Source organism: Ranitomeya variabilis, chromosome 1 (genome assembly GCF_051348905.1).
Source record: "Ranitomeya variabilis isolate aRanVar5 chromosome 1, aRanVar5.hap1, whole genome shotgun sequence".
Classification (NCBI taxonomy): Eukaryota; Metazoa; Chordata; class Amphibia; order Anura; family Dendrobatidae; genus Ranitomeya; species Ranitomeya variabilis.
This window is the reverse complement of record NC_135232.1, coordinates 27,069,420-27,095,188: the sequence shown is the minus strand read 5'-3', so window position 1 is coordinate 27,095,188 and position 25,769 is coordinate 27,069,420.

Here is a 25,769-nt window from a genome sequence, read left to right as displayed (position 1 = left end):
AGATTCCTGAATTCTTGTCTGACTATCGTGACGTTTTTGAAGAACCTAAGCTTGGTTCATTACCTCTGCACCGGGAGTGCGATTGTGCCATAGATTTGATTCCGGGTAGTAAATACCCTAAGGGTCGTTTATTTAATCTGTCTATGCCTGAACATGCTGCTATGCGAGAATATATAAAGGAGTCCTTGGAAAAGGGACATATTCGTCCTTCGTCATCTCCCTTAGGAGCCGGTTTTTTCTTTGTGTCTAAGAAAGATGGCTCTTTGAGGCCGTGTATTGATTATCGGCTTTTGAATAAAATCACGGTTAAATATCAATATCCGTTGCCACTGCTGACTGATTTGTTTGCTCGCATAAAGGGGGCCAAGTGGTTCTCTAAGATAGATCTCCGTGGGGCGTATAATTTGGTGCGAATTAAGCAGGGGGATGAGTGGAAAACCGCATTTAATACGCCCGAGGGCCACTTTGAGTATTTGGTGATGCCTTTTGGCCTTTCAAATGCCCCTTCAGTCTTTCAGTCCTTTATGCATGACATTTTCCGTGATTATTTGGATAAATTTATGATCGTGTATCTGGATGATATTCTGATTTTTTCGGATGACTGGGACTCTCATGTCCAGCAGGTCAGGAGGGTTTTTCAGGTTTTGCGGTCTAATTCCTTGTGTGTGAAGGGTTCTAAGTGCGTTTTTGGGGTTCAAAAGATTTCCTTCTTGGGATACATTTTTTCCCCCTCTTCCATCGAGATGGATCCTGTCAAGGTTCGGGCTATCTGTGATTGGACGCAACCCTCTTCTCTTAAGAGTCTTCAGAAATTTTTGGGCTTTGCTAACTTTTATCGTCGATATATTGCTGGTTTTTCTGATGTTGTTAAACCATTGACTGATTTGACTAAGAAGGGTGCTGATGTTGCTGATTGGTCCCCTGCTGCTGTGGAGGCCTTTCGGGAGCTTAAGCGCCGCTTTTCTTCCGCCCCTGTGTTGCGTCAGCCTGATGTTGCTCTTCCTTTTCAGGTTGAGGTCGACGCTTCTGAAATCGGAGCTGGGGCGGTTTTGTCGCAAAGAAGTTCCGACTGCTCCGTGATGAAACCTTGTGCTTTTTTTTCTCGTAAATTTTCGCCCGCCGAGCGGAATTATGATATTGGGAATCGGGAGCTTTTGGCCATGAAGTGGGCTTTTGAGGAGTGGCGTCATTGGCTTGAGGGGGCTAGACATCAGGTGGTGGTATTGACCGACCACAAAAATTTAATTTATCTTGAGTCCGCCAGACGCCTGAGTCCTAGACAGGCGCGCTGGTCGTTGTTTTTCTCTCGGTTTAATTTTGTGGTGTCATACCTACCGGGTTCTAAGAATGTTAAGGCGGATGCCCTTTCTAGGAGTTTTGAGCCTGACTCCCCTGGTAATTCTGAACCTACAGGTATCCTTAAGGATGGAGTGATATTGTCTGCCGTTTCTCCAGACCTGCGGCGGGCCTTGCAGGATTTTCAGGCGGATAGACCTGATCGTTGCCCACCTGGTAGACTGTTTGTTCCTGATGATTGGACCAGTAAAGTCATTTCTGAGGTTCATTCTTCTGCGTTGGCAGGTCATCCTGGAATCTTTGGTACCAGGGATTTGGTGGCAAGGTCCTTCTGGTGGCCTTCCCTGTCACGAGATGTACGAGGCTTTGTGCAGTCTTGTGACGTTTGTGCTCGGGCCAAGCCTTGTTGTTCTCGGGCTAGTGGATTGTTGTTGCCCTTGCCTATCCCGAAGAGGCCTTGGACGCACATCTCGATGGATTTTATTTCGGATCTTCCTGTTTCTCAGAAGATGTCTGTCATCTGGGTGGTGTGTGACCGTTTCTCTAAGATGGTCCATTTGGTTCCCCTGCCTAAGTTGCCTTCTTCTTCCGAGTTGGTTCCTCTGTTTTTTCAAAATGTGGTTCGTTTGCATGGTATTCCGGAGAATATCGTTTCTGACAGAGGAACCCAATTCGTGTCTAGATTTTGGCGGGCATTCTGTGCTAGGATGGGCATAGATTTGTCTTTCTCGTCTGCTTTCCATCCTCAGACTAATGGCCAGACCGAGCGGACGAATCAGACTTTGGAGACATATTTGAGGTGTTTTGTGTCTGCAGATCAGGATGATTGGGTTGCTTTTTTGCCTTTAGCGGAGTTTGCCCTCAATAATCGGGCCAGCTCTGCCACCTTGGTGTCTCCTTTTTTCTGTAATTCGGGGTTTCATCCTCGATTTTCCTCCGGTCAGGTGGAATCTTCGGATTGTCCTGGAGTGGATGCTGTGGTGGAGAGGTTGCATCAGATTTGGGGGCAGGTGGTGGACAATTTGAAGTTGTCCCAGGAGAAGACTCAGCTTTTTGCCAACCGCCGGCGTCGGGTTGGTCCTCGGCTTTGTGTCGGGGACTTGGTGTGGTTGTCTTCTCGTTTTGTCCCTATGAGGGTTTCTTCTCCTAAGTTTAAGCCTCGGTTCATCGGCCCGTACAAGATATTGGAGATTCTTAACCCTGTGTCCTTCCGTTTGGACCTCCCTGCATCTTTTTCTATTCATAATGTTTTTCATCGGTCATTGTTGCGCAGGTATGAGGTACCGGTTGTGCCTTCCGTTGAACCTCCTGCTCCGGTGTTGGTTGAGGGCGAGTTGGAGTACGTTGTGGAAAAATCTTGGACTCCCGTGTTTCCAGACGGAAACTCCAGTATCTGGTCAAATGGAAGGGATACGGTCAGGAGGATAATTCTTGGGTGACTGCCTCTGATGTTCATGCCTCCGATCTGGTCCGTGCCTTTCATAGGGCTCATCCTGATCGCCCTGGTGGTTCTGGTGAGGGTTCGGTGCCCCCTCCTTGAGGGGGGGGTACTGTTGTGAAATTGGATTTTGGGCTCCCCCGGTGGCCACTGGTGGAATTGAACTTGTGTGCATCATCCCCTCTGTTCACCTGTTCCCATCAGGATGTGGGAGTCGCTATTTAACCTTGCTCCTCTGTCACTTCCATGCCGGTCAACATTGTAATCAGAAGCCTTTCTGTGCATGTTCCTGCTACCAGACAACTTCCAGCTAAGTCGGACTTTTGTCCTTGTTTGTTTTTTGCATTTTGTTCCAGTTCACAGCTGCAGTTTCGTTTCTGTGTCTGGAAAGCTCTTGTGATCTGAAATTGCCACTCTGATGTTATGAGTTAATACTAGAGTCTTAAAGTAATTTCAGGATGGTGTATTGATAGGGTTTTCAGCTGACCATGAAAGTACCCTTTCTGTCTTCCTGCTATCTAGTAAGCGGACCTCGATTTTGCTAAACCTATTTTCATACTACGTTTGTCATTTTCATCTTAAATCACCGCCAATATATGTGGGGGCCTCTGTCTGCCTTTCTGGGAAATTTCTCTAGAGGTGAGCCAGGACTATATTTTCCTCTGCCAGGATTAGTTAGTCCTCCGGCCGGCGCTGGGCGTCTAGGGATAAAACGCAGGCTACGCTACCCGGCTACTGTTAGTTGTGCGGCAGGTTTAGTTCATGGTCAGTTTAAGTTTCCATCCTTCCAAGAGCTAGTTCCTATGTATGCTGGGCTATGTTCTCTTGCCATTGAGAACCATAACATTGCGGCGCCCCAGGGTCCTGGTCAGCGCAGTGGTATTGCTTTCCTCTCGGGGAGAGTGATGCTACATTTGGATGCAAAGAAAGATAACTGTATTCAGGTATCACAAACATGCAACACATTTCACACTCCAGGCCACCAGGGGGAGCTCCTGCTCCTATTTATTAGGACACTCCCCATATATAGATAACTGGTAGTCTGTAGGGAAAAGCTAGTCAGTTCCAGACAGGAGTCAGTTCCTGACAGAGCTCCAGACAGGAGTTCTGTTAGAACATTCCAGACCAGAGTCTGAGGAGGATGGAAGGTTAAAGGAGCTGTGCATGCCCTCAGAGCTGCAGCTCCCAGAAAGAGACATTGAAAGGCAGAACTGTATTGCAGCGAGCATGAAGGAAGTCGAAGCAATGGAGAGGATGCCAGAAGGGGACCAGCCCCGCTCAAGCTGTCTCCTTCTGAGGCGCAACATCCCGGTAGCCGGAACACCGAGGGAGTAAGGACCTCTACGACTTATTTCAGAGACCGGCAGGACAGCTAATTTCAGGTTACCTGTCCGCACCTACACCCAGGAGGCATGGTGACACCTACAGAGCCGGGTCATCTAAGAGACCCTATAAACAGGCTCAAGTCACCAGTCCTATCCTATATGGGGGACAGAGAGAGCGAAACATCACATCTGTGAGACCCTTATGTGAAGCCTTAGGCAGTAAGGGACTACACCACTGCAGCGCAAAGGAAGGCTACTGATTTCCACCTGGAAAAGGGGACTCTGGATTTGCCTCTGTCACGATATGGTATGAAATATCATATAAGTTTAGTTTCTCTTGTCAGCCCAGGATGTGGGCTAAGAAACCCCCCTTCTCTTTTTCTTCAGAGTTGAGCTGCCTTTCCACTGTGCATGGGGGAAGAGAGTTTTATTGACGAAAGGCATTTACAACCGGTATTTCCTGTAGTAGACAGTGCTCAGCTTTAACTGTTAGAGAAACTTCTAGAACCATGCGGTCCTTTGTTCTGTTATTGTGAGATATTAGACAAACTATTTAGGATAGTAGAATGATAAATACATATTCTTGATCTCCATCGAAGCATCTACCCATCACTCTAAACACAGTCGTCTAACTCCATCGGGGGAAGAAGTAGGGATTGCTCTGTAAATAATAGGACATATTTGATCTCATACATAAGAAAGCTCATGTTAATACAAGCTGAATGCTGGGTGTGATATGATTCTGATATGTACTGGAACGGAGTTATAAGCATTAGACCAATTTGTATTCAAAGTACTCAGACTGAAAGGTAGGAGGATCTGGAAAAGCCAGCCCTTTCTGTGAGGTCACAGGCTGTAGGTTATAAAGTTGCTGGCAGGCTTCCAGGGGGGGAGTTGTGAGTTTTTACCTGAAGCGACCAGACTGCGAGTGCCAATGCACTGGGATAGATGGAAAGCTCTCCTAGCCTAGCCTGCAATGCAATGATCTGAGAATATGTGAGTGTTACCTTTTCTTCCTTTAATCCTTTTATTTTCATAATTACCTTGTACATATTTGCAATTGTCTCATTTGTAACATCTTTGTAAAATATTTTATAAACACTGCCTAAAAATCATTTATGGAGTATAATATTTAATACTAGTTCGTTCTTCCTGCCCTAAACCGTACCCTGTCTCTGAAGGGAATTACGCTACTATTTTGGGGGTTAGCTCCGGACCTGTTTGATCGGAGCTGGTGGCAGCTTACCGTGTGCCGGCTTTTTGGGGGGGTCACTGTAGCGACTGCGGCTTGATAATTATTGTTCCTGCCTGAGTGGGAGTAGTTATCGCGTTGCTGCAGTGCGCCCAATAGCCAGTACATAGCAGGCAGCCTTTCTGGCGACTAATTACCCCAGGTGCAGTACCTAATCTGACCTGAGAATAAGGGGGGCGCCAGAGAGCTGCAAGTGTTAAGTGGAACTGTAAGCGGGATAGACACAAATCCCTGCAGTTCATGGTATACTGAAGAGCAGTGGGATACCTAAAATAAGCCCCTGCTGTAAACTAAGAGGTCAATAGCCTCGTGTGTGTTTTTTTTCATCACATTGTGGCAGTGGAGGGATAACTAGGATAAGCCCCCCTGCACATGTGATAGCCGTCTGCTGGTCTAAAGTCACCCCAATCCGTGACATATTGTGGGCAGCGGCTAAGGGACCTTGACAATTGGTGACAGTCACGGTGTGAATCGTGACATATTGGTGGCAAGGCGGTGGGATATTAGAGCATTAGTGATTTGGTTTGAGCAATCATTCCTCTCACTAAAAACTTGCAGAAAGTTCTTGCGAGAACTCTGCGCAAATAAGTTTGGAGAACGAACTCAGTGTTTATTAGTTGTGAGACAATTGTGTACTGGTAATTATCCCCTCCCTTTCTCTTTGTTTTTCTATTCTCTCTTTTATGTGGCAACCATGGTTGGGCTAGGAGAAGCCTTCTATGAACAGCAGACCAGAGACACCCTTGTTGCCTTATGCAAGTCACAGCACATTGACTATGCAAGCAAAAGCAAAAGCGAACTGGTCGCAGCCCTGATGCAATGGGAAGCCGCTCTAGACCACTCACAGAGCCCAGAGGCCGCAGAAGCCGGCACAAGCGAACATGGTGCTGCCGCAGAGGTCCAACCACAGAATACGGGCCCTACTGGCAACCAAGGGGGCGCAGACCTCCTCCTGCAGCTGGCTCTGCAACAATGCCCCACAGATGACCTAGAGAGACGTCTGCAGCTGATCCAGCAATACCAAGAGCGAGCCGAGCGAGAGGCCTGAGCAGAGCGAGAGGCCCAGCGAGCCGAGCGAGAGGCCCGAGCAGAGCGAGAGGCCCAGCGAGCCGAGCGAGAGGCCCAAGCGCAGCGAGAGTACCAGCTGCAGATGGCCCAACTGCAAATGCAGGGGTCGCCTCAGAGCCGTGAGCCCAGCAGCGCTCAGACACCAAAGCCCCGGCCCGACCACTTTCCGGTTATGGAAAAGGATGGGGACTTGGACACTTTTCTGCGGGCCTTTGAGAAAGCCTGCAGGCAGTACCAGCTGCCTACACAAGAATGGGCACGGTATCTGACACCAGGGCTGAGAGGAAAAGCTCTGGAAGTGTTTGCTGCACTCCCTCAAGAACAAGATGGTGACTATGAGGCCATCAAGCAGGCTCTGATAGCCAAGTACCAGCTTACACCCGAGGTGTACCGTAAAAAGTTTCGGACCCTCCAACGTGGCCCACACGACAGTTACAGTGATGTGGTGCATGGACTGGGGACCCACTTTGACCAGTGGACCCAAGGACTGTCAGTGACCACCTTTGCACAGCTGCGAGACCTGATGATCAAAGACCAGTTCTTCCGTCTTTGCCCAACTGAGGTGCGACAGTTCGTGATGGACAGAGAACCCAAAGACGTGACGAAAGCAGCGCAGATTGCCGATGCCTATGAGGCCAACCGTAGATCGGAAGTGCGGAAGCCAGTCACCTCCAGCTGGAGAGGGGGTAAGCCTGCATCCAACGCCAGTACCCCTGCCAGCCAACACACCAGAGGTCCTGTCCCCGTGGCCAACAGCACCAGACCTACCACCGAACTTCGCCAGTGTTACCACTGCAGGCAGACTGGACACCTCAGTCACCAATGTCCAGCCAAGCAGAAGAACCCCTCATCCCAGGCCCCAGGGCCTAATGCAGCTGTTCTTTTGGTGGGTGGTGTGGTTGGGAGGGTGTGTGACAACGTACAGCCCGTCACTGTGGGAGGTCGTGTTGCTACCGGCCTCAAGGACACCGGGGCTGAACGAACCCTCATCCGACCCGAACTGGCGGCCCCTGAAGAAATCATTCCGGGGAAAACCCTAACTGTCACTGGGATTGGGGGCATCAGCTGTCCCTTACCGATGGCCCGGGTTTTTATTGATTGGGGTGCCGGGAGCGGGGTGAAAGAAGTGGGGCTGTCTGATAATTTGCCCACTGATGTTTTGTTGGGGACTGATTTGGGGAGGTTGTTTGCATACTACGTCCCTGACACCCCTCCCCAATCTGCTAATAAGGGTAACGTTAACCCTGATGATGATGATGATGATGATGGGAAATCGCATGTGTTACCTGACCATGCTTTATCTTGTAATGATGCATCTGTTAACCATTTTTTCCCTAGGATTGATGGTGAAAATGTTGTACCTGTGCCAACTGTACCTGATAACGCTGTTTCTATGAAAGTTGATGTGTCCGTAGGTACAGGAGTGCTCAGTCACGTCGCTCTGCGGAGTGAGACGGCTGAGGAACCCCTAGCAGGGGCAAGTGTCGGTGCTACCGGAAATGGGGAAATACATGGGAACCGTGAGGAAGGTGATGCCATGCAATTGACCAGTGCCACCGAGGAAGGTAACTGGCCCATAAGTAGCAATGCTCCTGAGGTAATGGGGGTGGATGGGGAGGTAGAGCCCATAGCAGCGTCGGCTGTTGGGTCTGTAGAAATCCCCGGGGAGACAGCCTACGTAGCTGCTGTCACCCGCAGTCAGAGTGCCCGGAACGCAGATAACTGTCTGCCTCCCGGACCCTCCTCAGTCATCAGTATGATTGAACCAGAGGTGGACCCAGAACAGGTCCCAGAGGGCTCCCGTGGGGAAGGGACCCTAACGTCACTTCTGGCTTCCCCTAGCCAGGAGTTTAAGGCCGCTCTGCACACAGATGCGAGCCTAGAGAGTTTGAGACAACTCGCCGGGACGTCATTCTCTGAAACTGATAAGGAGAAGGTGTTCTGGGAAGGAGGAAGGTTGTACCGGGAGACAGTACCCGGAGAATCACAAAAGGAGTGGTTGAGGGAAAGACAGCTGGTCGTCCCACAGCAATTCCGGGGTGAGTTGTTGCGGATTGCCCATGAGATCCCGCTAGCTGGACACTTGGGTATCAGCAAAACTAAGGCCCGGCTGTCTCAACACTTCTATTGGCCTAAGATGGGGACAGATGTGTCAAACTACTGCCGCTCCTGTGTCACCTGTCAAAGAGTGGGGAAGGCGGGGCCTGCTCTTAAGGCTCCCCTGATCCCTTTGCCAGTGATAGAGGAGCCTTTCCAGAGGATTGCGGTGGACATTGTGGGCCCGCTGGCCGTCTCCAGCAGCTCTGGAAAGCGATTTATTCTTACTGTGGTAGACTACGCTACCCGGTACCCAGAGGCAGTAGCTCTGTCGTCAACTAGGGCAGATAAGGTGGCGGATGCCCTGTTGGCCATCTTTTCACGGGTAGGATTTCCCAGGGAAATGCTTACTGATCGAGGGACCCAATTTATGTCTCACCTAATGGAGGCTCTCTGTAAGAAAATGCAGGTGAAGCACCTGGTATCGGGTGCGTATCACCCACAGACCAATGGCTTGTGTGAACGTTTCAATGGTACCCTCAAACAGATGCTACGCATGCTGGTTGAGACACAAGGGCGCGACTGGGAGCGGTACCTCCCACACCTGCTATTCGCTTACAGAGAGGTTCCGCAGGCCTCGACGGGGTTCTCCCCCTTCGAGCTCCTGTACGGCAGGCGAGTCCGGGGACCCCTTGGGTTGGTAAGAGAATCCTGGGAAGAGGAGCCGAACCCTTCTGAAGTGTCCATAGTGGAGTATGTCATGCGCTTCCGTGACAAGATGCAGACCTTGACGCAGTTGGTGCATGACAACATGACGCAGGCTCAGGCTGATCAGAAGCACTGGTACGACCAGAACGCCCGGGAGCGGACCTACCACGTGGGTCAAAAGGTGTGGGTGCTGGTTCCTGTACCAACGGATAAGCTTCAGGCAGCCTGGGAGGGCCCGTACGTCGTCCACCAACAGCTCAACCCGGTCACCTATGTGGTCACGCTTGACCACACTCGGGGTAGGCGAAAGGCCTTTCACGTCAACATGATGAAGGCTCATCACGAACGCGAACCTTTCGTCCTACCGGTCTGCAGCGCACCCGAAGACGGGGAGGAAGACGCCCTCCTGGACATGCTGGCCCAAGCCAAGGCCCGTGGGTCCATTGAGGACGTGGAGGTAAGCGCCTCGCTAGATGAACCACAGCGGTTGCAGTTGCAAACCACACTGGAACCCTTCCGGGTCGTGTTCTCCAACCGGCCTGGAAGGACTGAGTTAGCGGTCCACGAGGTGGACACCGGGAATCACGCCCCACTACGGCGAACACCCTATCGAATCTCTGACCAGGTGCAGCAGATTATGCGCCAGGAGATCGATGAGATGTTACAGCTGGGGGTGATTCGACGGTCAAAGAGCGCGTGGGCCTCACCTGTAGTTCTCGTGCCAAAGAAGGACCGGACCACCCGGTTCTGCGTGGACTACAGGGGGCTCAACGCCATTACAGCCTCTGACGCGCACCCAATGCCGCGCATCGAGGAGCTGCTTGAGAAGTTAGCTGGCGCAGAATACCTGACAATAATGGATCTGAGTCGCGGATACTGGCAGATTCCCCTGAGCCCCGAGGCGCAGGAGAAGTCCGCCTTTATCACACCCTTTGGACTGTACGAGTCCATGGTCATGCCCTTCGGCATGAAGAATGCCCCTGCCACTTTCCAGCGGATGGTCAATCTCCTGCTTCAGGGACTGGAGAAGTACGCCGTGGCGTACTTAGATGACATTGCCATCTTCAGTCCCTCCTGGGATGAACACCTGCAGCATCTCGAGGAGGTGCTCGGGCGAATTCACCGAGCAGGACTGACTATCAAGCCGGGAAAGTGCCAGATGGGCATGAGGGAGGTTCACTACCTGGGGCACCGGGTAGGCGGAAACACCCTAAAACCAGAGCCTGACAAAGTGGGCGTGATCGTGAACTGGCCCACTCCCAGGACCAAGAAACATGTGATGTCCTTCCTGGGCACTGCAGGGTACTATAGGCGCTTCGTGCAGCACTATAGTAGCCTGGCAAAACCTTTGACGGACCTCACCAGGAAGAAGCTACCCCACATCGTCAACTGGACAGATGGCTGTGAGGGGGCCTTCCAGGCGTTGAAAACAGCACTGTGCAACGCCCCTGTGTTGAAAGCAGTCGACAGCAGTCGACCGTTCTTGGTACAGACCGACGCCAGCGAGTTTGGCCTTGGTGCTGTGCTCAGCCAGGTTGACTCGGAGGACCAAGAGCACCCCGTGTTGTACCTGAGCCGGAAACTTTTGCCGAGGGAAGTGGCCTACTCCACCATTGAGAAGGAGTGCCTGGCCATAGTCTGGGCCCTGCAGCGCTTGCAGCCCTACTTGTACGGTCGCACCTTCACCGTGGTGACCGACCACAACCCTCTGCGCTGGCTAAGCACCATGTGTGGAACCAATGGCAGGTTGCTGCGCTGGAGCCTTGCCCTTCAGCAATTTGACTTCACCATTAAACACAAAGCGGGCAAAGAGCATGGGAATGCAGATGGACTCTCCCGCCAGGGTGAACCCACGGAGGTGCGCATGGAGGCATACCGAGAGGTTCTGCCGCCGTAGCGCACGCTAAAAGGGGGAGGTGTCACGATATGGTATGAAATATCATATAAGTTTAGTTTCTCTTGTCAGCCCAGGATGTGGGCTAAGAAACCCCCCTTCTCTTTTTCTTCAGAGTTGAGCTGCCTTTCCACTGTGCATGGGGGAAGAGAGTTTTATTGACGAAAGGCATTTACGACCGGTATTTCCTGTAGTAGACAGTGCTCAGCTTTAACTGTTAGAGAAACTTCTAGAACCATGCGGTCCTTTGTTCTGTTATTGTGAGATATTAGACAAACTATTTAGGATAGTAGAATGATAAATACATATTCTTGATCTCCATCGAAGCATCTACCCATCACTCTAAACACAGTCGTCTAACTCCATCGGGGGAAGAAGTAGGGATTGCTCTGTAAATAATAGGACATATTTGATCTCATAAGAAAGCTCATGTTAATACAAGCTGAATGCTGGGTGTGATATGATTCTGATATGTACTGGAACGGAGTTATAAGCATTAGACCAATTTGTATTCAAAGTACTCAGACTGAAAGGTAGGAGGATCTGGAAAAGCCAGCCCTTTCTGTGAGGTCACAGGCTGTAGGTTATAAAGTTGCTGGCAGGCTTCCAGGGGGGGAGTTGTGAGTTTTTACCTGAAGCGACCAGACTGCGAGTGCCAATGCACTGGGATAGATGGAAAGCTCTCCTAGCCTAGCCTGCAATGCAATGATCTGAGAATATGTGAGTGTTACCTTTTCTTCCTTTAATCCTTTTATTTTCATAATTACCTTGTACATATTTGCAATTGTCTCATTTGTAACATCTTTGTAAAATATTTTATAAACACTGCCTAAAAATCATTTATGGAGTATAATATTTAATACTAGTTCGTTCTTCCTGCCCTAAACCGTACCCTGTCTCTGAAGGGAATTACGCTACTATTTTGGGGGTTAGCTCCGGACCTGTTTGATCGGAGCTGGTGGCAGCTTACCGTGTGCCGGCTTTTTGGGGGGGTCACTGTAGCGACTGCGGCTTGATAATTATTGTTCCTGCCTGAGTGGGAGTAGTTATCGCGTTGCTGCAGTGCGCCCAATAGCCAGTACATAGCAGGCAGCCTTTCTGGCGACTAATTACCCCAGGTGCAGTACCTAATCTGACCTGAGAATAAGGGGGGCGCCAGAGAGCTGCAAGTGTTAAGTGGAACTGTAAGCGGGATAGACACAAATCCCTGCAGTTCATGGTATACTGAAGAGCAGTGGGATACCTAAAATAAGCCCCTGCTGTAAACTAAGAGGTCAATAGCCTCGTGTGTGTTTTTTTTCATCACATTGTGGCAGTGGAGGGATAACTAGGATAAGCCCCCCTGCACATGTGATAGCCGTCTGCTGGTCTAAAGTCACCCCAATCCGTGACATATTGTGGGCAGCGGCTAAGGGACCTTGACAATTGGTGACAGTCACGGTGTGAATCGTGACAGCCTCCAAACCGACTCTGCCTGCCCTGTGATCTGGTGCCCTGGATTGTTGATGCTGAAGTCTTCAGTAAAGGTAAAGAGACTACAACCTTGTGTCCTTGTTCTTCACTGCGCCATTCATCATTCACCATCTACACACCGGGAAGCGCTGGGGATACACTTCACCTGTGGGAGGGTATACCATCTATGTGCCATAATATCACCCCAGCAGACCCCTAAAAGCAGTGTCAGTCACCCTGACCGAATACCACAGGTGGTGTCATGAACATTCTCCATAAGGACCTTTACCTTTTATATGGACGTCCCAGGGCCACGGACCGGGTCAGCCACCGTGACATCCACCTGTGAACTGAAGGACCCGGTACCGAGTACCCCACTGCCCTTGGGGGGCGATCCATATCCACTTTAGCTATTGTATAAGATCAATGCTGTGAGAGGGGAGGAAGAGGATGGAAGACATGCTACATTGTATCCACCTTAGCTATTGTATAAGATCAATGCTGTGAGAGGGGATGAAGAGGAGGGAGGACATGTTACATTGTATCCACCTTAGCTATTTTGTGAGTTGTATGCTGTGAGAGGGGAAAGAGAGCAGCAAAGATGACTATTTAAGGAGGTTTTTCCTTTGCATTTCAGAAATCCAACCAGGACTCAACTCTATTCAGAAGCAACTCCTCTGCATCAGTCCTGTGTACAGGAGAATAGAGGGGCTCTTTAAGGGGTCAGATGTTGACATACAGGGATCTCCCCATAGATGGCACTAGAGAAGCCGCTTTCTTTCTGCTTTAGAGAAAAATATTCTGCATGCTCTTCTCAGCTGTGATACTCCCCAGACGTCTGATCTTGTTTGCAGTCCGTCTTGTGAATGATATAATTTAGGATCATCTCTCTGTCAGCTCTGTGCTCCCCTGTATACTTTGCAGCACGTGTATGATATATATATATATATATATATATATATATATATATATATATATATATATATATATATGTTATGATCATTTTTAAACTTATGTGCAGGGTGTCAGGCATAGAAGCAGAGCTGAAATGAGAGTTCAGGCGCTGATCATCCACATTGTGTAGAAGTTTCCAGAAGCAGCACATTTTGTACTGAATATACAGATATAGGTCGTACAGTATGTAGAGACACACATCTCACGGCATCGGAGAATCCTCAGCAATGTATCCTGGTGACACAATGAAGCTGAAAAAGTTTCACAAAGCAAACAAGCAAATAGAAATATCAGGTCTTCCTATTTTTTTGCAGGACAAGTTGTAGTTTTGAATGTCACCATTTATTTTATCATAACATTTATTCTAAATTGGTAACAAAAATTCCAAATGTGGAGAAATTTAAAAAAAAATAAAAATTCTTGAATGACATAGTTACATACGTAGATTGAAAGAAGACGCAGGTCCATCAAGTTCAACCTTATACATTCATTGTCACTATTTTTTTTCCCCTGTGCTTATTGTGTGGTAAAAACAACCTGATATTATAATTATCCAGGTCAGAATGATTTTGGCAACACCAAACATGTCCAAGTTTTTTTTTTTACTATTTTAATAACGAAAAAAAATTCAGATATTTAAAAAAAAAAAAAACTTTTACGCATATGTTGCCATTTTCCGGAACAAATAACTTTTTTATTTTTCCATTATAGGAGCTGTGTGAGAGCTTGATTTTCCCCAGGGCAATCTGAAGTTTTGTTGCTACAATTTGGGGATATATAAGATGTTTCGATCATTATTTTGTTTTTTTTTGCTGTGTTGTGGCAACCCAAAAAAAACCCACAATGTTGGCAGCGTTTATAATTTTTTGCATGTGGAATTATATACTTAACAAAAAAGTGTGAAACAACTGAAAGTATGTCTTACTGTATATTCTAGGTTCTTCAAAGTAGCCAGCTTTTGTTTTGATGACTGCTTTGCACACTCTTGGCATTCTCTTGATGATCTACAAGAGGTAGTCACCGGGAATGGTTTTCACTTCACAGGTGTGCCCTGTCAGGTTTAATAAGTGGGATTTCTTGCCTTATAAATGGGGTTGGGACCATCAGTTGTGTTGTGCAGAAGTCTGGTGGATACACAGCTGACAGTCCTACTGAAAAGACTGTTAGAATTTGTATTATGGCAAGAAAAAAAGCAGCTATGCTGCTCAATACTCATGTATAATGGGGCTCATTTTGCTGCTGTCTTGTAAATGTTTTATCCCACACTACAGCTGGATTCACAGCTGCACTGCTCAGTATATAGTTATGTTACTTGTTTTTATAACTCCTTTAATTTCCATTGGTTCTCACCATGGATTTACTTGTTTTCATGAATTGAATTTTTAAGTAAATAATTTTCTGTTTTATCCAATAGTTCTGCGAAACTCTTCCTCCAGAGTTTGGTATTTTGACTGCATCTCTGCTGCAGGACACAGCACCCACCAGTGCAATATTCTTAGCTTTTCATCTATATAAATAAATAATAAATAATCTATATATAATATCTTTGTACAAGTGATATTTTTTCTATAGCCAAAAATAGTGTATTTCTTTGTGTACGCACACATCAGCTTAGTCTGGACAGCACTTGAAATGACCGGTACATGGACCGAGCTGCTAGGAAGTGAAACAGTAATTGTGATTGTAAAAAATTAATCAACCACATCTTCATTATTAGAGGACTAAAATTTACTTTAAAGAATGAAGACACTGTTCTTCTTTCCCAACCATAGTCTTACGATATGAAATGTGTAAAGAAAATTATCAAAGGGTCATCATTAGATTTTTGCACTCCCATCGGGAAGGTTAAACAATCGGGACTGAAGAACCTGGATTATGTCCGATGAGTTTCAATACTTCCATTCTATTTACCAAAGGACAAAAGACAAATATGTTTTATTATCTTCTCTCTTATCTTAGATGTGGTTGCCTTTGTTTTTTTTTTGGTCTGGCTTCAGTCCACAAAGAGAAAAAATGTGACCCTGACATTTCCTAGGTCCGATGTTTACTTCCTGGCAGAAGAACACAACTTAATAGCAATAAAAAAGTTTCCTCTTGATTTTGGAAACAAAGGTTATAATACAGGTGTAAAGTAATAAAAAGAAGCCAGAGTTTGGCACCCAACAATTAAAGGAAACTTTTATGTTAAAGGGGCTGACCCCATATCTTTTTATTTTTCTGGCACGATAAGGAATACATCAACCGATCTTCCACGATCTAACGACCTTCTAAATAATCCACACGTATTACTAATGGTCTTGAGGCTGGTTACTACAAGAGGAGAAAAGCTTATAAAACTAGTCGGCTCTCCTGTGTGGCATAGTACAGGGGTGATAGATCTCTGCCTGCTAACTTATCCATGATATGACCTGACAGACCCTGCCAGAAGGTTGACAAGCCAGCTCCACCGCCAAGGTACAGAAGCGTAAGGTCTACTGGACCACGGAGTCTGTGCTCTGACTTAGAGACAAGAGGGATTAAGCAGCTGAAAAGGTGCGGCCAGGAACCTCAAATATCGCTCAGAACATCTCCAGGAACCTCCCAAGGTCACGGGTCTCCGGAACACAACACACCTAAATGGAATTTGCCGAGGCCAGGCCTTTTCCAGAGAGACCATAAATGCCATCTTGGTCTGGTCAGAAGGAAAGAGATGAGCGTGGAGTGTGAACTGGATCTCCTTGGGATCTCCATCGTAGTGGGATGGAAGTAGAAGCTGAAGCTTAGCAGTTCCACCAGAGACTGAGGCGTTAGGTGGTTCCCTTGGGGAGGCTGATAGTATGGAGGAGGGTTGGCCAGAGGCAAAAGGCAGAGCAGACACTGCAGTGGACAGGCCATGCGGCTGGGTGGCCACCACATTTTAGCCTGCCTCATCTGGACCTGATCCTCAAATTCAGCGCAGGCCTCTTGCACATTTGACTTGGGATCTCAGGGTCCAGATTTGTCAGCGGGGTCCATGGTCCGAACGTACTGTAATGGTGGTGGGAGTGGACCCACTATGCCATGACCCGGGCTTACTCTAGAGGGGCGTAACTAGGTGACCACCTGATAATCACTAGAGGATGTGATGGTGAGGATAGGCTTGGCCACAGGTAGTCACCAGGTACCTCTCCAGGACAGTCCATGGGTCTGCAGCATCTGGCCGGAGGGTCAGGCACGGGTACGAGGTACAGGAGGGCGAAGGCAAAGATGTGGTCAGACAATCTGAAGTCAGGAGAGGTAGCACAGGTTCTTTATACATTGCTGAGGTCAGAAGCAGATAGATTAGGATAAACGGTAAACGAGCCGGGTCACTAACAGGAGAGACAGAACCAACATGCACAAACAGGAACTAGAGACAAGCTACTACGAACCTGCGTTCAGGCAATGAGTGGTGGCGGGGGCTGCCTAATAAACCCCCTGCTGCCTGGGGATAGGCAAGGGAAACCAAACTGTGGTGTAGTAGTGTACAGTCATGGACAAAAATTTTGAGAATGAGACAAATATTAATTTTTCCAAAGTCTACTGCTTCATTTTTTCTAATGGCAATTTGCATATACTCCTGAATGTCAGAGTGATCAGCTTAACAGCAATTACTGTACTTGCAAAGTCAATATTTGCCCAGAAAATGAACTTTAACCCCCAAAACACATTTCAACATCATTGCAGTCCTGCCTTAAAAGGAGCAGCTAACATCGTTTTAGTGATTGATCCAGTAACACAGGTGTGGGTGTTGATGAGGACAGGGCTGGCGATCAATCAGTCATGATTACGTAAGAATGACATCACTGGACACTTTAAAAGGAGGCTGGTGCTTGGTATCATTGTTTCTCTTCAGTTAACCATGGTTATCTCTAAAGAAACACGTGCAGCCATCATTGCACTGCACAAAAATGGCCTAACAGGGAAGAGTATCGCAGCTACAAAGATTGCACCTCAGTCAACAATCTATCGCATCATCAAGAACTTCAAGGAGAGAGCTTCCATTGTTGTCAAAAAGACTCCAGGGCGCCCAAGAAAGACCAGCAAGCGCCAGGACCGTATCTTAAAACTGTTTCAGCTGCGGGATCGGACTCCCAGCAGTGCCGAGCTTGCTCAGGAATGGCAGCAGGCTGGTGTGAGGGCTTCTGCATGCACTGTGAGGCGGAGACTCTTTGAGCAAGGCCTGGTTTCAAGGATGGCAGCAAAGAAGCCACTTCTCTCCAGAAAAAACATCAGGGACCGACTGATATTCTGCAAAAGGTACAGGGAGTGGACTGCTGAGGACTGGGGCAAAGTCATTTTCTCTGATGAATCCCCTTTTCGATTGTTTGGGACATCTGGAAAACAGCTTATTCGGAGAAGAAGAGGTGAGCGCTACCACCAGTCTTGTCTCATGCCAACTGTAAAGCATCCTGAAACCATTCATGTGTGGGGTGGCTTCTCAGCCAAGGGAATCGGCTCACTCACAGTCTTGCCTAAAAACACAGCCATGAATAAAGAATGGTACCAGAATGTCCTGCAAGAGCAACTTCTTCCAACCGTCCAAGAGCAGTTTGGCGCCCAACAATGCCTTTTCCAGCATGATGGAGCACCTTGCCATAAAGCAAAGGTGATAACTAAATGGCTCATGGAACAAAACATAGAGATTTTGGGTCCATGGCCTGGAAACTCCCCAGATCTTAATCCCATTGAGAACTTGTGGTCAATCATCAAGAGACGGGTGGACAAACAAAAACCAACAAATTCTGGCAAAATGCAAGCATTGATTATGCAAGAATGGACTGCTATCAGTCAGGATTTGGTCCAGAAGTTGATTGAGAGCATGCCAGGGAGAATTGCAGAGGTCTTGAAGAAGAAGGGTCAACACTGCAAATATTGACTTGCTGCATTAACTCATTCTAACTGTCAATATAACCTATTGGTCCTCATACTATGATTGCAATTATATTTCTGTATGTGATATAAACATCAGACAAACACTAATAAAAACCAGAGGGCAGCAGATCATGTGAAAATATAATTTTGGTGTCATTCTCAAAACTTTTGGCCATGACTGTATATAGAGGATCTGTAAGTTCTTCCATGTAGTGCAGTACTGTATATAGAGGATCTGTCAGTTCTCCTGTGTGATATAGTACTGTATATAGATGATCTGTCAGTTCTCCTGTGTGATGTAGTACTGTATATAGAGGATCTGTCAGTTCTCCTGTGTGATGTAGTATGTATATAGAGGATCTGTCAGCTCTCCTGTGTGATATAGTACTGTATATATGCAGCGCCCCCGCTGTTGCAGGGCCGAGGGGTACCTGGCACCGGGCCTCTCTGTCTCGGTTCTGGGATTGTCACGGTGGCTAGACCCGGTCCGTGACCCTGCTGAGGGGCGCCCAATAAAAGGGTGTAGATGGTGATGGTGTTATGGTGTGGTGCAGGTCGCGGTGAATAACGAGGACACCAGGTTGCAGTCTCTTTACCTCTTTACTGAAGGCTTCAGGATCCTCAGTCCAGAATACGGTTAACCGGGCTGCCTGAGTCCGGCCGGTCCAATGGCACCTCCAGAGTCCCCTTTGCAGGTGGAAATCTGTGCCTACCTTCTAGCGCTTATGTGTTGTGGTCCTTCCCTGCTGTGCTTACGGGATAGTCCTCACAACTGTTGTGTCTGTTTCTCGTGTTCCCTCACGACTCGACTATGATGTTCTTCTTCATCCCCCAGATGATATGGATAGGACGCACCCGTATGACGGGTGGGCTCGGAGGTCTTCCGGGACCCTAGAGTCGCCCCTCTCCAAATGTTGCCCAATGTGTCTGCTTAGGTGATTTTGGGTGAGACAGCCCGCCTAGAACTGACTGTCCTGCCGTAGGTTTGAAGTAAGGCCTGGAGCTCAATACTTCCTCGGCGATTCTGGCCACCGGCTGCGCGCCTCAGTAGGATGTTGCCTTGTCTTACAGCACGACTCCTACTGGTGATTCTCCTTGTTGCGTTGATCTCGTTTCTCACTCAGCACAATAAACCTCGCTTCTTGACCTTTCTTGGGGTACCGCCACTACAAAGTGCAGGAGCGGTCCCGTAACCTTCTTTCTGTTCGCTAGGCCTCTGTCAGGATCCCACCCCTGACAGGGACCCCCCTGAATCTTCCCCTGCAACACCCTCTGCCACAGGATGTTGCCTGGTTCCAACCCAGTCAGCTTTCTTCCTAACTTCCTATCTAACCCCCAGTTTTACCAGATTGTGAGGAGTGGCCTAATACAAAGCACCCTTAGCTCCCCCTGGAGGCCAGACTGTGAAGTGTATTGGTGTCTGTGATACCTGGTCAGGTGAACTCCTTCAATGCCATCAGACGTACCATAGCCCCCCTTAGTGGCGGAGCAACAGTACTGCAACGACCAGGACTCTGGGGCGCTGCACTCCCTGTTATGGACCTGGTGGTTAGGAGCACCCGGAATGACCTGATGGTTAAACTAGAAATAGGGACAAGCTCTGGGGAAGTGGGAACTCTGCTGACCGCAAACCCTACTCCTATCACACACACTAGAAATAGCCGTGGAGCGTACCTAACTCTCCCTAGACGCCTCTTCACAGCCTAAGAGCTAACTACCCCTAAAGATAGAAATAGAAGCCTTACCTTGCCTCAGAGAAATTCCCCAAAGGAAAAGGCAGCCCCCACATATATTGACTGTGAGTTAAGAGGAAAGTCACAAACACAGGAATGAAACAGGTTTTAGCAAAGGAGGCCAGTCTTCACTAAATAGTCAGAGGATAGAAAAGGGAACTATGCGGTCAGCACAAAAAAAACTACAAAAACCACGCAGAGTATGCAAAAAGACCTCCACACCGACTCACGGTGTGGAGGTGCAACTCTGCACCCCCAGAGCTTCCAACTCCTGTACTGGGAAGAAAACAACAATACATGTCAGCAAAAAGACATACAATTTTTGAAATGCAAGAACAAGTAAACTTGAACAGAGCTTCCCTTTATGGGAGGTGAGGACACTTGAACGTTACAAACATGGTTAAATATTTTAGACACAACCGCTGCTGCTGCTCTCTCCTATGGTGGACTACATAGTTACATAGTTACATAGTTACATAGTTATTAAGGTTGAAGGAAGACTGTAAGTCCATCTAGTTCAACCCATAGCCTAACCTAACATGCCCTAACATGTTGATCCACGGGAAGGCAAAAAAACCCCATGTGGCAAAGAGTAACTCCACCATGGGGAAAAAAATTCCTTCCCGACTCCACATACGGCAATCAGACTAGTTCCCTGGATCAACGCCTTATCAAGGAATCTAGTGTATATACCCTGTAACATTATACTTTTCCAGAAAGGTATCCAGTCCCCTCTTAAATTTAATTAATGAATCACTCATTACAACATCATACGGCAGAGAGTTCCATAGTCTCACTGCTCTTACAGTAAAGAATCCGCGTCTGTTATTATGCTTAAACCTTCTTTCCTCCAGACGTAGAGGATGCCCCCTTGTCCCTGTCTCAGGTCTATGATTAAAAAGATCATCAGAAAGGTCTTTGTACTGTCCCCTCATATATTTATACATTAAAATAAGATCACCCCTTAGTCTTCGTTTTTCCAAACTAAATAGCCCCAAGTGTAATAACCTATCTTGGTATTGCAGACCCCCCAGTCCTCTAATAACCTTGGTTGCTCTTCTCTGCACTACACTTTTCTCATACCCCAAGATCAGACAACAGAGCAGGTGGAGGTGTTGGGCTGCTCCTTTCACCCAAATGTACCTTCCAAGTTATCCCCCAAGTACCCTCACTTGTATTCCCTTCCTTTGAGGTCCATGCTGTCAGACTCTACGTCCCCTTCTCCATGTGAGTGGCGGTGGTGTATCGTCCTCCCGGCCCTTCTCATCAGTTCCTGGATCACTTTGCCACTTGGCTTCCACACTTTCTCTCCTGTGACACCCCCACCTTTATCATGGGTGATTTCAACATCCCCATTGCTTCTCCCCTTTCCCCGTCTGCTTCTCACCTTTTATCTCTAACCTCCTCTTTCGGCCTCTTGCAGCATACTAACTCTCCAACGCATGAAGATGGAAACTCCCTTGACTTGGTCTTCTCCCGACTTTGCTCAGTGGATGATTTCACAAACTCCCCTCTCCCGCTCTCTGACCACAACCTTCTTTCATTCTCTATCAAGAACTGCCATCCCACTCAGGTCACCCCCACTTTCCACACTTATAGAAACATACAGGCCATTAACACCCAGAAACTTATGAAGAATTTGCAGTCCTCATTGGCCCCAATCTCCTCCATCTCATGTCCTGATTCTGCTCTGAACCATTACAATGAAACCCTGCAAAGTGCCCTGGATGAAGCTGCTCCTCCTATACATAGAGCAACTCGACACAGACGGCGACAACCGTGGCACACGCTGCAAACACGCTTCCTGCAGCGATGCTCCAGGTGCGCCGAACGTCTGTGGAGAAAATCTAATCTACCCGAAGATTTCATCCATTATAAGTTCATGCTAAAAACATACAACTCTGCCCTTCACCTCTCCAAACAAACCTATTTCAACACCCTCATCACCTCACTGTCCAATAACCCTAAACGTCTCTTTGACACTTTCCAGTCCCTACTCAACCCAAGAGAGCAGGCTCCAACCACAGATCTCCGCGCTGACGATCTGGCCAATTACTTCAAAGAAAAAATTGACCACATTCGACAGGAAATCATCTCCCAATCTCTTCATACCAGGCACTGTCCTCCCTCCCCCACTGCATCTAGTTCACTCTCTGACTTTGAACCAGTTACTGAAGAAAAAGTAAGCAGGCTCCTTGCATCGTCTCGCCCGACCACTTGCACCAGTGACCCCATTCCGTCACATCTCCTCCAGTCCCTTTCCCCGGCTGTCACCTCTCACATAACAAAAATATTCAACCTTTCCCTCACTTCCGGTATTTTTCCCTCCTCATTTAAGCATGCCATCATACATCCATTACTTAAAAAACCCTCCCTCGACCAAAACTGTGCCGCTAATTATAGACCTGTCTCTAATCTTCCCTTCATCTCTAAACTCCTCGAACGCCTGGTCCACTCCCGTCTTACCCGCTATCTCTCAGATAACGCTCTTCTCGACCCTCTTCAATCTGGCTTCCGCTCTTTACACTCTACTGAAACTGCCCTCACTAAAGTCTCTAATGACCTACTAACAGCTAAATCTAATGGTCACTACTCCATGCTAATTCTATTGGATCTTTCCGCAGCATTTGACACTGTGGATCATCAGCTCCTCCTCACTATGCTCCGCTCCATCGGCATCAAGGACACCGTTCTCTCTTGGTTCTCCTCCTATCTCTCTGACCGATCCTTCTCTGCATGTTTTGCTGGTTCCTCCTCCTCTCACCTTCCCCTTACTGTTGGGGTTCCTCAAGGATCAGTCCTAGGCCCCCTCCTCTTCTCTTTGTATACCGCCTCTATTGGACAAACAATCAGTAGATTTGGTTTCCAGTACCATCTCTATGCTGATGACACCCAATTATACACCTCTTCTCCTGCTATCACTCCGACCTTTTTAGAAAACACCAGTGATTGTCTTACCGCTGTCTCTAACATCATGTCCTCCCTTTATCTGAAACTGAACCTGTCAAAAACTGAACTCCTCGTGTTCTCTCCCTCTACTAACCTACCTTTACCTGACATTGCCATCTCCGTGTGTGGTTCCACCATTACTCCAAAGCAACATGCCCGCTGCCTTAGGCTCATCCTTGATTCCGAGCTTTCATTCACCCCCCACATCCGATCACTGGCTCGCTCTTCTTATCTGCATCTCAAAAACATTTCTAGAATTCGCCCTTTTCTTACTTTTGACTCTGCAAAAACTCTTACTGTTTCTCTTATTCATTCCCGTCTGGACTATTGTAACTCTCTACTAATCGGCCTCCCTCTTACCAAACTCTCCCCGCTCCAATCTGTCCTGAATGCTGATGCCAGGATCATATTCCTCACCAACCGTTACACCGATGCCTCTACCTTGTGCCAGTCATTACACTGGCTACCCATTCACTCCAGAATCCAGTACAAAACTACTACCCTCATCCACAAAGCACTCCATGGCTCAGCACCACCCTACATCTCCTCTCTGGTCTCAGTCTACCACCCTACCCGTGCCCTCCGCTCCGCTAATGACCTCAGGTTAGCATCCTCAATAATCAGAACCTCCCACTCCCGTCTCCAAGACTTTACACATGCTGCGCCGATTCTTTGGAATGCACTACCTAGGTTAATACGATTGATCTCCAATCCCCACAGTTTTAAGCGTGCCCTAAAAACGCATTTGTTCAGACTGGCCTACCGCCTCAACGCATTAACCTAACTATCCCTGTGTGGCCTAATTAAAATTAAAAAAACAAAAACAAAAAAAAACCATCAGGTTCCTCGCATCATGTTCTCATACACTTTATGCAGTTAATAGCCCTCTGTGTCTGTACTGCTACATACTTAGGCGGTTAACTGGTTCATGCAGCTTTACATGAACACCCGAGCCTTACACTATGGCTGGTCCAAATAACTAAAGCAATTGTTACCATCCACCTCTTGTGTCTCCCCTTTTCCTCATAGATTGTAAGCTTGCGAGCAGGGCCCTCATTCCTCCTGGTATCTATTTTGAACTGTGATTTCTGTTATGCTGTAATGTCTATTGTCTGTATAAGTCCCCTCTATAAGTTGTAAAGCGCTGCAGAATATGTTGGCGCTATATAAATAAAAATTATTATTATTATTATTATTATTATTATTATTATTATTAAATAACATACTATAAATAACTTCTCTTACCCAACCGGGTATTCTACTGAGTGCAATTTCTAAACAATAATTTAACATTGTCTTTAAGGACGTGTAAGCTGTATCCACTAAAGACCTTCTTATAAAACGCTATAAGGCTAATCAACTTTTCTTCATTTTCCATCTTTACATCTGCAGGACGGCCTGTCTATCTGCCCAGGCCTACTGCCTCTCGCTCTATTGCAGGACCGCCCCATTCCTCATCCGGGCCTACTGCCTTTCTGCTACTATACACAGTATAGAACCTATCAACTTTCTCTCAGTTCAAGATCGCTGAGCCGTCTCTGTGTGGCTCCTAGGAGGACTCACCATCTAACCCCGTATGGGCTCACTTCCTGTCCTCATTCTCTAACACATTATTAAACCTCTCTTACAATTAACTAGCTAACTACATATAACTTTTACATGTAAGCATTATTACTTGTTCTTTTAAGACATCATTACACCTTAAGTGCTATTGGCGAACGTTCCCTTTAAGAGAGAACCAAGTCTCTTGGAGGTAGTGCAACTTCTCAAGCTGCAAGTTCGTATACAGCAAGGACTCCAGTACTATTTCCAGGAACAGTTTCTTCGCAGAGTCCTTTTCTTTGTAAAACCAGTAGAGGGCACCTTTAAGAAGGTGCAAACTATTTACAAGGAGTTTGTAATCATGCAGTGTTCATGATCCAGCAGTTCTTTATAAACTCGGGTAAACAAGGAACAAAAGGAAAATAAAGACAAAAAGAGAAAAATAGGGATCCCAGGTAAACTAAGGGATCCCCTTAAGAGTTAACCCTAGTCGGGTTGTAGCAGCAAAAAGACACATAGAAAGACGAACAGTTAACTATGTACATTCCCGTGGTATCGAGGTTTATCCCTCCAAGTCTGGGGATGGCTTCCGTGAGTACTGCCCTCCACCTACTACCACATAGAGTGCGTCCGCACCCTGGATAGGGGTCTGTGTACTCACGGTTCTCCTCGGGGTGATGGTCCGCAGGCATTTGGCACACAAGGAGATTGGAGCAATGACCGCCGGTCCCGGAGAATCGTCGGATGGTGGCGCAGTCACTTCCGGCTTGTATTTGCGCACATGCAGGGCATACCACCCTTTGTCTTCCCAGTGGCGGGTGTACCGAACGCGGTCCCCCGGGTAAAGATCCCGGCCTGGGTGCCCCTCGATGAGGTGCGCCTCCACATCCCGCCGGTTCATGAATACCTCCAAAGCGAGACCGGGCTCTTTGATGAAGCCCCAACCTCCCTGCAGCCGGAAGGTGTTGATGACTCCATGGCGCTGCGGGCCCCAGTCTTCTTCAGCCGCCCGCCTAACCTGGATCTTGGCCTGGAGGTCCCTTTCTCGCTCGGCCCGTCGGCAGAGTTCCTTCTTGCGGGCCCACTCTTCCTCCTGTCTGCGCAGCTGTTGGCGATACTCCCGTTGGTGGATAACCTCAATGCTCTCCCCCTCGGGCTGAGCCTCTCCGGGGAACCCGATCAAGTTGGTGGTGGCGTGGGTCCACTTAAAGGTCATCCACTCACTCTGGAGGTTCGCTGGCTGTGCAAC